We start from the raw sequence: 12,620 nt of genomic DNA on the forward strand, positions 1-12,620 counted from the left end.
TGATACTGCGAGTACATCTTCTTGACCTCCAGTGACTTCCATGTTTGGCAAGTAAGCCCGGCTCAGGGCGTCGGCCATGTGAAGCAAAGTTCCTCTTTTGTAGGTGGCTTCAAATTCATATCTTTGTAGCCTCAGCAGCATACGCTGTAGCCTCTTTGGGGCATTGAGCAGACTCTTTTTGAAAATTGCTTCTAGCGGCTTGTGGTCTGTCTCAACCAATACTCTTCTACCATAAAGGTAGGTTTCGAACTTCTCCATTCCAAATACAATGGCCAGCAGCTCTTTCTCGATTTGGGCGTACTGGACCTCTGTTGGAGTCAGGGATCGTGATGCAAAAGCAACAGGTTGGCCGTTCTGCATCAAGCACGCACCCAGGCGCATGCATGGAAGCATCACACTGTAGGACCGGCTCTGTCCCTGGGTTGAAGTACTTCAGTACCGGCGTACTAGAGATGATCCTCTTTGCTTCGTTTAGGGCAACACCATGAACTTGTTCGTCCCAGAGGAATTCTGTGTCACTCTTGATGAGGTTGCGAAGTGGAGTAGTAATCTCTGACAGCTTGGGCGCGAACTTCTGCAAGTAATTTGTCATTCCCAGGAAGCGTTGGACACCCTGTTTGTCAGACGGTACCGGCATCTCGCTGATTGCTTTAACTTTCTCGGCGTCTGGCTTGAGCCCGTCTGCAGAAAGCACGTGACCCATGTAAGAAACTTCTTTTCTTCGTAGCTGTAACTTCCCACTGTTTAGCTTAATGCCTTTGTCCCTGCACCGTTCTAAGAGTCCAGTGAGGTTCTTGTCATGATCCCTTGTAGCTTCTTCATCTGTTGCTCCACAACCAAACACAAGAATGTCATCAGCAATGGCTTTGCACCCCTCTAGGCCTGTCAATGCTTGGTCAAGTCTGCGCTGAAATTCTTCAGGAGCAGGTGAGATGCCAAATGGCATTCTTAGCCATCGATACCTTCCCCAGGGAGTACCAAACGTAGTTGCATAACTGCTTTCTTCATCAAGGGTTACATGCCAGAACCCATTTTTTGCATCTAACACTGTGAAGCATCTTGCATTCGAGAGGTTAGGAAGCACATCTTCAATTGTTGGTAGAGGATAATGATTTCGCTTAAGGGCTAGATTGAGTGGCTTGGGATCCACGCACAGTCGGATGTTGCCATTCTTCTTCATGGTGACGACAGTTGCAGATATCCATGCGGTGGGGACATTCACTGGGGTGACAATGTTACGGGCTTCCAAGCGGTCTAGCTCTTCTTTAAGCTTCTCTTTGATAGCGATTGGCACTTTTCTTGTGGGGAGTTGTACTGGTGGTACTGTTGAGTCAATCTCAAGGTGTAGGTCACCCTCTAGTTTGCCATCCCCATTGAATACATCTGCAAACTCTTTCAATATGCGCTCTTTTGTTAGTGTAGGCAAGTCTCTGGCTTTGTCCTGTAATGACGCCTGTGTCTGAACTAATAGGATGTTTTCGTTAATCACTGAGATGAGATTCATTTGCTCGCTAGCTCGCAGACCCAGCAGCGGCTTGCAGTTGCCCTTCACCACTACAAACTCTACGCTGTATTTCTTGCCATTTTTTGGATTCACAACTCTGACTCGTTTCTCGCCAAGGGGCTTCTCCTCTGTTTTGTTGTACATGATGAGGGTTACTTCTGCGTTGTCAAGAAGGGGTACACTGTCTACCCCATATAGCTGTTTGAATGTTTCTTCTGGTAGAATGTTCACCGTGGCCCCACTATCCAACTGAAATTGCACTTGGTGGTCATTAAGTACCATGGTAGCAAATAGTTTATCCTTCCGATACTGATTGTCGACAGCACACACTTGCTCCTTCACATCTACACAAGCAACATACTCGTCAGAGTCTGAGTCCTCCACTGTGTATACTGGCTTGCGGTTGTGCCTAGAGGGTGGAAACTTGACAGGAGGTTTGGCCTTCGCAGGGGTCTTTGTCTGGCATGCAACGGCAAAATGGTTTCGCATTCCACAAGATGAGCAGGTCTTGCCCCATGCTGGGCACTTCAATTTGTTCCAAGCATGTGTTTTGGTGCAAAATTTGCATTGAATCTCTCTCTTAATAGGGGGATCGGGCTTCTTGTCACGGGACGGTTGTAGAGCATGGACTTCCTCTTGATTAATTTCCTTCAGTTGATGGCTTGTAGTTTCGTACGACCTACAAATGTCAATACACTCTTTCAAGGTGAGTTTGGATACCTGAAGAAGCTTCTTGCGGGCTTGATTGTCTTTTACACCAATGACAATCCGATCTCTGATGAGGCTATCCTCCAAAATGCCAAAGTTGCACGTTTTTGCCAAAGTCCGAAGTGCAGTGACGTAAGCGTCCACGGATTCGTTCAGCTCTTGGTCTCTCTTGTTGAATTTATATCGCTCGTAAATCTCATTGGTCTCTCCAATGCAGTAGCGCTGTAGCTTTTGGAGAACGACGTCGATATCATTTTTCTGTTCTTCGCTTTCAAAGTCTAACCCGTCATAGACGTCTAGAGCATCGGACCCAATACAGGTGAGGAGAGTGGCGGTTCTAAGCGATTTAAGGGATTTGCATCAGGATGTTACCAGGATTTTTGAACAGCCATATTTTTTTTTTTTTTCGCTTGTATCTTAGAATTATTTTCCTTTTTTTTTAAATTTTTTTTTTTATTTTTTTTTTGCGGTGGGCGTGGAACGTTTTTTTTTTTTTTTTTTTTTTTTTTTTTTTTTTTTTTTTTTTTTTTTTTAAAAAAAAAACACATACCTTTAAGCCGTGCAGCTATCTCATAATTATTCCAGGCTCGGTGAAATTTCTTCCAGTTAGTCGCTAGGTTGCCACTGAGCTCTAATTTTGATGGCAATGGAATGTTTATTGGGATTTGTAGTAGTCTTGGCTGCTCGAGAGTTCCAGATGCCTGGGCCGTTGCGGCGCTTGCGACTTCGGGCTTCGGTGGCATATTTCATTGAGCGAAGATTCTTTCGCGGAGAAATCTCCTCAGAAAACAAAAGCAACGAACCGCAGTAATTTTTTTCTGTCGGTAGAAGTCGAATAGAGGCTTTCACAACTTGTAGTTGAGTCCAGGGATGTCAAATATAAATCTTGCAAATCGGCTCAATCGATCGATTCGCCACGTGGTTGAAAACAGATCTTCCAATAACTCAACAATATCTCACGTTCTGGTGGATTTGCGGCCAGTTCGTCGACGACAGTAGATGGAAGCGATGAGTCTCCACTTCTGACACCATTTAACGTTGTCCCAAAGTAACAGCTCCGATAATAAAGGACACAGAAGATAGTCTAAACACAACCCTATTTATTTGTAATCTCAGTCGATTGTACAATGAATACGCGAGCCACATACGGGACTTTACTAATAAACCCGTGCCCAGGGCCTAGCTCGAATTACGTATTAATTAACATTGTTACACCTTACATCGCTGTTCTCACTTGTTGGAATGCCAGCATATGTCCATTCAGACCGCGGAGCTTCATTCATGAGCAGAGAGTTACGTGAATTCCTGTCTTCAAAAGGAGTAGCTTCAAGCCGAACTACCAGTTACAACCCAGAAGGAAATGGGCAAGCAGAGAGATGCAATGGTGTGATATGGAAGGCAGTTACTACGAGTTTGAAATCCAAGAAACTACCACTCAAGAACTGGCAGGATGTCCTCCCCGATGTGCTGCACTCTGTTCGTTCTCTTTTGTGTACTGCCACCAATGAAACTCCACATGAGCGATTCTTTGGTTTCTCACGCCGATCGTCAGCTGGTGCCTCCATTCCCACCTGGCTAGCTACACCTGGCCCAGTGCACATTAAACGCCAGGTGCGCACAAGTAAGATGGACCCTTTGGTCGATGAAGTGGAACTACTCCAGGCAAACCCTCACTATGCGCATGTGCGCTATCCTGACGGTAGGGAGACGACAGTGGCCACAAAGCACCTCACACCCAAGGGCTACATGGAAGTTGTCGAGGCTCAGCCAGCACCAGAATGTATTCCAGAGGAAGCAGAGAACTTGCCTCTTGACACACATGTGAGTGTCACGCCTGACGCAGAACCATCATCTGTGCCCGAACCTGAACCTCATTTTCAGCTTGATAAGTTTTCAAGAGAGAAAGGAAAAAAATTGGCTGTATTTGTATGTAGCAAGAAGTCTAGATTAATTATCAGTAATGTAACTGGCTCAATACTGCTTGTTGACACTCACTCCCATCCAGAGATGGGAAGTGGAACTACTTTTCTATTTGGTAAAGCATGTCAAGTTGCATCATAGAGGTAATCTCGCAGGCAGAGTAAGAAAAGCGGATAGGTCCAGCATGCCTCACCACACCTTTAGCAAAATGGAAAACCAACTGATTCTTAAAGCGGTTGACCTTTACGGACGATACTTGAGGGTGGTGTTGACCTTTCTAAAAAGGAACTGGGAGGTCCTGGCTCTTCTGACAGATAAGGAGTTAACAAGGATTTTAAATCCCAGCTTTAAAGTCTACAAGTCATTTAGAAGTCCTGTGCCATACTAACATTCTCCAGCAAGAAGCAATCTGATTTTTTTAACTTTCCAACCTGTAGGTGACCTGCTACAGCTTCGTAGCCCCTGGCTGCAGGTCTACACAATGTTAGAAGCGGTCTTCCAAAGCCCACCAATTTCCTTCAGGCAGTCCAGGTCACAACCAACCCGGTCCGGTGTCTCAGTAGCAGGATCTACCTGATACTTCTTTTGTATGTGTTTGGGTACTATCCTTACCAGGTAGCCCTACAGGGCTACTTTGACCCACGCCATAATAGTGCAAGGCGTTCCTATCCCTATTTTCCACAGTTCGGGGGTCTGGGTACTTAAGAACGATGAAGAAGCCAAATCATCACGGATCCTTCACTTTTCGAGCTTTTGTTTTATTTTGAGCCGCGCTTTTCCTAGTTTTCGAACCATTTGACTCGTTGCTGAGATATTTAAACATAGGCACGCTAAGCGTGCAGGAGTTATTTTTTCAATTTATGGGGTGGCTTGGGGTGAAACTGGGTGATTGTCCTGTTGGGATGGTTTATGCCATGGGTTGAGCTATTTGTGTATGGCGGCCCACGAAGTCACTTTTTGCACAAAATTTGTTTGCAAACAAAATAACTTTTACGTGCATTTTGATACATCAGAACTGTTTTATTCGATATGTAAATTTTCATCATTTAATTGAAAAACAAAAACTAATTCAATTATCAAAATGTCACAAAATGGCACGTTCTTATTCTGTTTAAGCGGTTATTTTGTTGCTAGCTTTGTTGCAACCGTTACGTGTTACTTTTGTTTGTTACGGAATACTTTTGGTTTTTTGCCAAACACTGAAACATGATATTGTTGTTTTTCTCACTTTTGTAACATGAGACCTCTGTTTTTTAAAAACGAAAGTAACACGATACCCTTGTTTTTCTCGAAAAAGCCACGATTCCATACAGACATTGAACGAAAAGTACTATAATAAACGAAGTTATAAACGCATCAAATCAAAAACCACTTTCTTCGGGAAAGTTCTTTAAAGCGCAGTACACCTGGAGTATTTGTTTTCTGTCAGAACTGTTCGACAAAGATTTTCGTTCATTCACAACCTAAATTCTATTCAACAAACAAGAACTAATTGAGTTATCGAATTGTCACGGAATGGCACGCTCGTATTCTGTTTTTGCTCTCGATCGTAGTTGCTTTTAACAGCAAAGTTAATACTTGTACCGGTTAATTAAATGTCTGAACGAGATGTTTTACAGTTGATTTCAGTTTACTTTGGCCGCCCGCTTTGCGAAATTTGTTGGGACATTGGAAACTTTGTTATGAAGTTGCCAATTACGTTGCGAGTTTGCGAATCAAATTGCGAACTTCGATAAGTTCCCAACTTCGGCCCGACTGAACTTTCGAAGTTTTGGTTGTTGAGGAGAAACAAGACATGTTGCTCGAAAGTCATGGCAATTTCTGAACTCGAAGATTTTAGAGCTTGTCAAGGAAAGTTGAAGTAGCTTGAAGTGCAAGACAACGTTTCGCATCAGCGATCACGCAAGTGATTTGGCGATAAATAAATCTTATGCAGGTAGAAATTTGGTCAAATTTTAACTTTTTTGTATGAACACACATATTTAACGATTTCTGTGAGGCATAATCTTCACTGTCTTCAATTTCAAGTCTTCTGCGTTTGTAAACCGGATGAAACTGGATGGTTTATTGATTTTAATCGAAGCCGACGCGACGCGACAGACTAATTTGTTCGAGACAACGTGTTTACGGCTCGCTGAACATAAAAGTTTTTTATTTTTATGACATTTGTTTGCAACAGTTTAGCGTAGAAAGCCCTTTTTGATAACATAATTATAGAAGGTTTTATTAATTTCGGGCCGAAGTTGGGAACTTTGTATCGAAGCTCACAATTTGATTCAAAAACTCGCAACCTATTTGGCAACTTCATAACAAACTTTCCAATTTCCCAACGAACTTCACAAAGCGGACGGCAAAAGTAATGACCACATTATTCTTCAAATCTGCTTTGTGCAAATGGAAAGCTAGCCTCTCCAAACGTACGCTCGAATAAGACGAATAACAAGTTAGTGTTGGGCCTTTTGCTCACGGCGTGTGCGTTGTAAGCAGGCGGGCGTTACGAAAAACGTTTTTAATCCAGGGTTAAATCACAACTCACCGATTCCGCCTCCTTCTAATCTAAAAACTTAGAACGAAATTGCTGACTACGTCAGATTGCTTCCCCTTTATAAACTGCAATTTTATTGGTTCTGATAGTACCTGAAATCTGATTGGTGTGACAAACACACATACTTCACTGACCCACCGACTGATTACAAGGACACGACGACTAAAGAGCTATTTTTGAAAAAATAACTCAAAAATGGCGACTGTGAGAGAGCGAAGATTTTACAACAGAAGAGGTTTTGGAGTTGCTAGAAGGAGACAATGACAATACTCAGATCGATTATGATTCATCAGAGTCTGAAATCAAAGATTATGGCGATGGGGCCGTATTTCCTGAAAATTCAGTCAGAGATCGGGACATTTCTGGCGAAAGTCCTTCTTCATGGGAGGAAGAAAACGAGTCTTCGAGCGAATCTGAAGTGGATCGCCGTGAATTTCTGCGAAATGAGTGACAAGAGAGGTCAAGACAACTTCGCCAACAGATAGACAATGCACGTGGGCAAACTCATGGTTTTAGAGGCCGAAGAGGTGCCAGTGGAGCGAGGGGAGCTAGAATCCAAGATGGCGGCCAACATTTTGTTTGGTCAGAGGAACAAACAAGGAGAAATTTGAAAAACTTTACTAGTAGTGTTGGACCAACACGAAGAGGTGAAAGAAGACAGGCGAGTGCATTAGAATACTTTGAACTGTTTTTTGACAATAATGTGTGGAATTTGATCTTGACAATGACTAATTTGAATGCACAAAGAAAAAGAGCAGCTGGTACTGATGGTGGGAGTTGGAAGGATGTTACCTTGGAGGAGCTGAAAGCATTTTTTGGTCTAAACATTGCCATGGGAATTGTCAAATTACCAGAGGCTCAAATGCACTGGCTGAAGAAATGGTTAACCAATGTACCATCCTTTGCCCAAGTTATGTCTAGAAATAGGTTCTTTCAAATCTTACGGTATTTACATGTCTCTGATGATTCAGTTATTGTTCCTGCCGGTCAACCTGGACATGACAAACTGCATAGAATAAGGCCATTTCTAAAACTTATTTTTCCTAACTTTGAAAATGCCTATGATCTCCACAAAAACATATCGATTGATGGATGTATGATTACTTGGAGGGGCGCCTGTCATTTCGACAGTTGGCATAAAGTTTTGGGTTTTAGCTGATTCAGAGAGTAAATATATTTACAGACAACAACTGTATATTGGGAGAAACCCAGGGGAAAGGGCAGAGGTGGGTTTAGCCACAAGGGTGGTTAAAGAGTTGTGTGCAGGGTTGGAGAATTGTGGTCATCACTTGTACACTGATAGTTTTTACACCAGCGTGGATCTTTATCAGTACTTGTATGACAAGAAAATTTATGCTTGTGGAACCATCAAAGGTTCACAAAAGAATTTCCTAAAGGAAATTGTCTTTGAGGGGATAAGGGGGTTAGCTAGGGGCACATACCAGTGGCGAATGAGTGGGCCCATCCTTGCTGTTGCTTGGTTAGACAATAAAGCTGTATACTTCTTGTCTACCATTCACCCCCCTGAATTTCCACTGCGGGCAAATGCTGGAGCAAGGGTTGTAAGGCGTAGGGGGGCAGGAGAGGGAGGGGAAAGTGGAGATGTGCCTTGCCCTCCACTGTTGAAGGATTATAATAGTTACATGGAAGGAGTTGGTTAAGCAGATCAAATGCTCTGATACTACACTTGTATCAGAAAAACAGTGAAATGGTACCGTCGTATCCTTTTTCTTGAGGTGGAAGTGGCCATCCACAATGCCTTTATTATTGAATGCCATGAAAGGGAGGGAACTAACAGACCTGGGAGGGTTGCCCTGGACTTCAGGTATGAGTTAGCTGAGGGCCTGATAGGAAACTCCCGCACCCAAGCAAAGGTCTCAAATGCACCGAGAAACGAGGAGCTGAGACTCCAAAATGTGGGTGCACATATGCCTCAAATGCTCCCAAATAGGGGAAATTGTGCTGTTTGCAGCAAAAGAATAAGAAAAATTCATGAGAATGAATTTAAAAATATTCCCAAGGACAGGAAACCCCAATTTCATATGTGCCATGCCCGAGCATATTTTGCGGGGTATGTAATGTATTCTTATGCATCCAGAAGGATCACAACTGCTGGCTAATACCATACTAAAGTTGAGTACTGGATATATACTTTTCCCCTAAATTTTGAACATTTGGGTGTTTCTGTTAGCTTTCAAAGTAAAAAAAGAGTTTTTCTTGATTAACAAATATTTTTTAATAATATTATTAAATTATTATTAAAAACCATGATTGTAAGACAGTAACCAAAATGATTGTCATAGTACCCGCTCTTGTTGTATTAGCCGCAGAGGACTGGACCGAGTCTTGTACACATGTAGCTAAACATGGCGGCCATGTTGCCTTGATTCAAGAATTAAACCTTCGAATATGTACTATTTCATGGTGTCAGAAGCGGGATCTTTTTGAAAATTCAAGCTACAAATGCATATGGAACTCTTCAAGTGAAAACAACCGAACCTTTCACATCACTTCTTCAAATATTTTAAGTTTCAACGTTCGATTTGCTCGACTCGATTTACTGCCATTTTCAAGTTTCAAGTCGATTCAGGTTCAAACACTGACGGTGTATCTCTTCTTAAACAACAGTCATGGAAAAATTCACGATTCCTTCAATGGATTGGTCGACACCTGGAGATATCCACACGCGATATAAGCTCTTTATGCAGAAATGCAGTCTTATTTTTGATGGTCGTCTTTCAAACAAACCAGAAAGTCAAAAGGCAAGGTTGCTCTAACTGTGGGCCGGCGACAAAGGATTAGAGATCTTCAATACAGCAAGGTGGGAAGATGAAGCAGACAAATTCAAGCTTAAGCCAATATTCGAGAAGTTCGAGGTAAACACAAAGCCACAGAGCAACCAAATACTATCATAGATAGTACCAGTTAAGATGTCTTAAACAAGATGACATGCCCTTGGAAGAATTTCTAACCAAAGCTCGAACACTAATGGCCAACAGTGGATATGATCCTGCATTCAAAGATGAAACCCTTCGTGACACATTGATTTTTACCTAAAATCAGACAAGGTCAGAAAAGATGCCATCTCCAAAGGTAAGTCTCTTACCTTTCAACAGGTCTATGACCTAGCCAAAACAGAAGAAAGCACAAAGGCACAGATGCAAGTAATCAAACAAGGGGACGAGAACACTGAATTATTTTCTGTAAGAAGCAAAAAGAAAGCAGCTTCATATGAAGGCTCAAAGTCAGCAAGCAGTTCAAGGAAAGGTCATTCAGGCAATGGCTTTAAACCCTACAGCTCATCTGCCAGCAAACCAAAGTTCAAATTTAAATTCAGTGGTTGTTTCAGATGTGGAAACAAACATGACAGCTATGCTTCATGCCCGGCTACGCATGCTAAGTGCATGTACTGCAAGAAAACAGAAGGTGTGCATGAAGAAACATCTTAAACAAGTCCATGAAATTGTACAAAGTCCAGAGTACCAGGGCCAGGAGATCCACTTGCATGATGACAGTGAAGAAACAAGTGATTCTTCAAGTGTAAACAGCTGTGATGAAGATGAAGGAAGTGACTCTGAGCCAATCGCGGTATTTTACAGTGATCACATTTTAGTTGACTTGCATATTCGAGATTTAAATATGGGCTTACAAGTTCCGACATAAGGAGTCTTTGACTGACATTAACTTTGCTGGTCTGTTTTCCCCAGCTTTATTGTTCTGTTTTACACGATTCTTGGGCCTTTACACTGCCTTATGGATGTATCGCACAACTCCCCTCAGTGACCAAATGCCATCACCCCATGAGTTGCTGTTTGGACGTAAGCCCCAGACAACACTTCCTAGGAGCCGAAGTGCACTTAAGTCCAAACACCCGGATGATGACCTCCACCAAGAAGCGAACCAGGCACGCCAAGAGAGGCAAGCAGTATTCTATGACAGAAAGGCTGGTACTGACCAGAAGGCCCTAAACACCCGAGAACCAGTGTCTGGAACACCTTGAAGAATACCTGGCAGCCAGGAACTGTGCTAAATAGGCCACAGCCAATAGAGCGCCCCAGAACCTACACGGTTGACATTCAAGGGAAGATCTACCAGAGAACTAGGGAACACCTGAGACCAAGGTGCCAGAGTGAAAAACCCTCCTCAACCGGCAGTAACACTCCATCTATCGGTACAGTGACCCCAGTGGACAACTCCAAAGACGCAAACGTACCCAATGACAAGACAACCTGACCTCCCCAGCTGCCAAACAGTACACCGACTGCTGACCACTCACTGTGTTTCAAGCCACCGTGCAAAGAGATGCAGATCGACCCCCAACCAGCAGGTGTTGTTGCAACCAGTGGACCCTGTTATCAACCAAAGAGCCAGGTTACAAGGACGGGCGTGTCACACAAATCCCAACTAGATTTAAAGACTAAACAAGGACAAAGAAAACTCTTTTATTGAGATTTTATTGACATTGGGCTCTTATTTCCCCATGAAACTATTCCTGTTGCCCTTCTATAAACACTTGATTCAGGGTTGTCGCTAAGCGCCGGCTGCCGGCGAAATTCGCCGGCTGGGAGAGGTCATCGCCGGCTGAATTTTGGCTGGCGAACACTCGGTTAGAAGGGCATTGAACAGTTCTTTAGTTACGCCCTCGTTCGATTTAGAATCATATATTCTGAGTAAAAAAGTTGAATTAACTCCTGACTACCTTGAATATCGATGCCTCAAAATAATTAAAAAAAAGGCTTGTTTTGAGAACTTGTTTACCGTGTCCTCTTTCCGTTTTCTGCGTCCGCCATCTTGTCAACACGAAGCTTAGTAGCCCCCCGCATTCAAGGCGTTGTGAAAGATTGGGAACGAGTTTGTTACCAGGTCTCCTGGATCTCTCGTAAACGTGGGATAGTTTGTTCGATCGAGAATATTTTTGTTCAAAATTCAAAGCTTTTAATACCACGACTTCTCTGCTAAAAGGAACCACTTCAGAAGAGTTTTAGTGGATTCAGAATACTCGACAAAGACCGGCAACAGCATGGCATTTCGTTTTGATGACATCTAAAGTTCACCTGCTTCACTTGATCTGTTCGCTGGCGACTTGCAAATTGCAACGAACTGAAGATTAATCCTGTATTCTCTTGCGATTTTTCAGTTGTTTTGAACGGTCTCTACCTCAGCAACAACTTTGAATGTGAAGGTTTAGTTGTTTGAAAACTAGTAGCTTTTGGTATGATGATCGATAACCACTTAATTCTTCAGAAGAATGCGTGATTGTTTGAGATTGGATTCTAAACTCAGGTGAATTTTTTGTCACGCGTATGTACAGTTCTAAATAAATTCATCTTTTCTCAGTAATTTCTTTTGTTGTTTTTTCAATTGCATACATGTAGTTGTGATTTGCTGCATGTGAATTGTTTTATAGTTTGAAGGAAAAATTGTGCCTCGGCTTATAGCCGAGTGTTTTGGGTTTATTTTTTGTCAGAGTCGAACTGGTTCTGAAAACCTGTGTTAAATGTATTTTTATTTGCATTGAATTTCATTTCAAAAATAAAATAATGATAGATAATCCCAATATCAAGGGAAGGTAGATAACAAAATGCCTACACATGTACAATTTTTTCTCTTTAATTGTTGTTTCTTTTTGCATAAAAGAGCCCCTAGATTTCACCAAAGTGCCCCAAATTGAATTAAAATTTTCAAAATTTCCTGGGGGAGACCCCCCATACCCCCCAATGGGACGGGGCGACCCCCTCCCATACCTACCCCCACGTTGGCTCCGCCGACAGCAGAAGGCGCTTCGCACCTTCTTTAGCCGCCTCAATTTTTAAGCTAACCGGCAGACAAATTTCTTAGCTACAACCCTGTTGATTAATTTGTTATGGATTAGCATTGACTTAGCATGTCTGATTAGCATTGACTTACAGAAAGAGGCGGATGTCACGGTTTGTCCAGCGTGAC

At 42.7% G+C, this 12,620-nt stretch overlaps 1 protein-coding gene across 1 annotated transcript in view; it reads right to left on the minus strand.

Moving 5' to 3' along the window:
• LOC144648182 (uncharacterized) overlaps positions 1 to 12,620 on the minus strand; it is a 53,485-nt gene that overhangs the window by 38,923 nt on the left and 1,942 nt on the right. The window lies entirely within an intron of this gene.

The sequence above is a fragment of the Oculina patagonica genome, chromosome 4, assembly GCF_052425735.1.
Source record: "Oculina patagonica isolate OP01 chromosome 4, crgOcupat, whole genome shotgun sequence".
NCBI lineage: Eukaryota > Metazoa > Cnidaria > Anthozoa > Scleractinia > Oculinidae > Oculina > Oculina patagonica.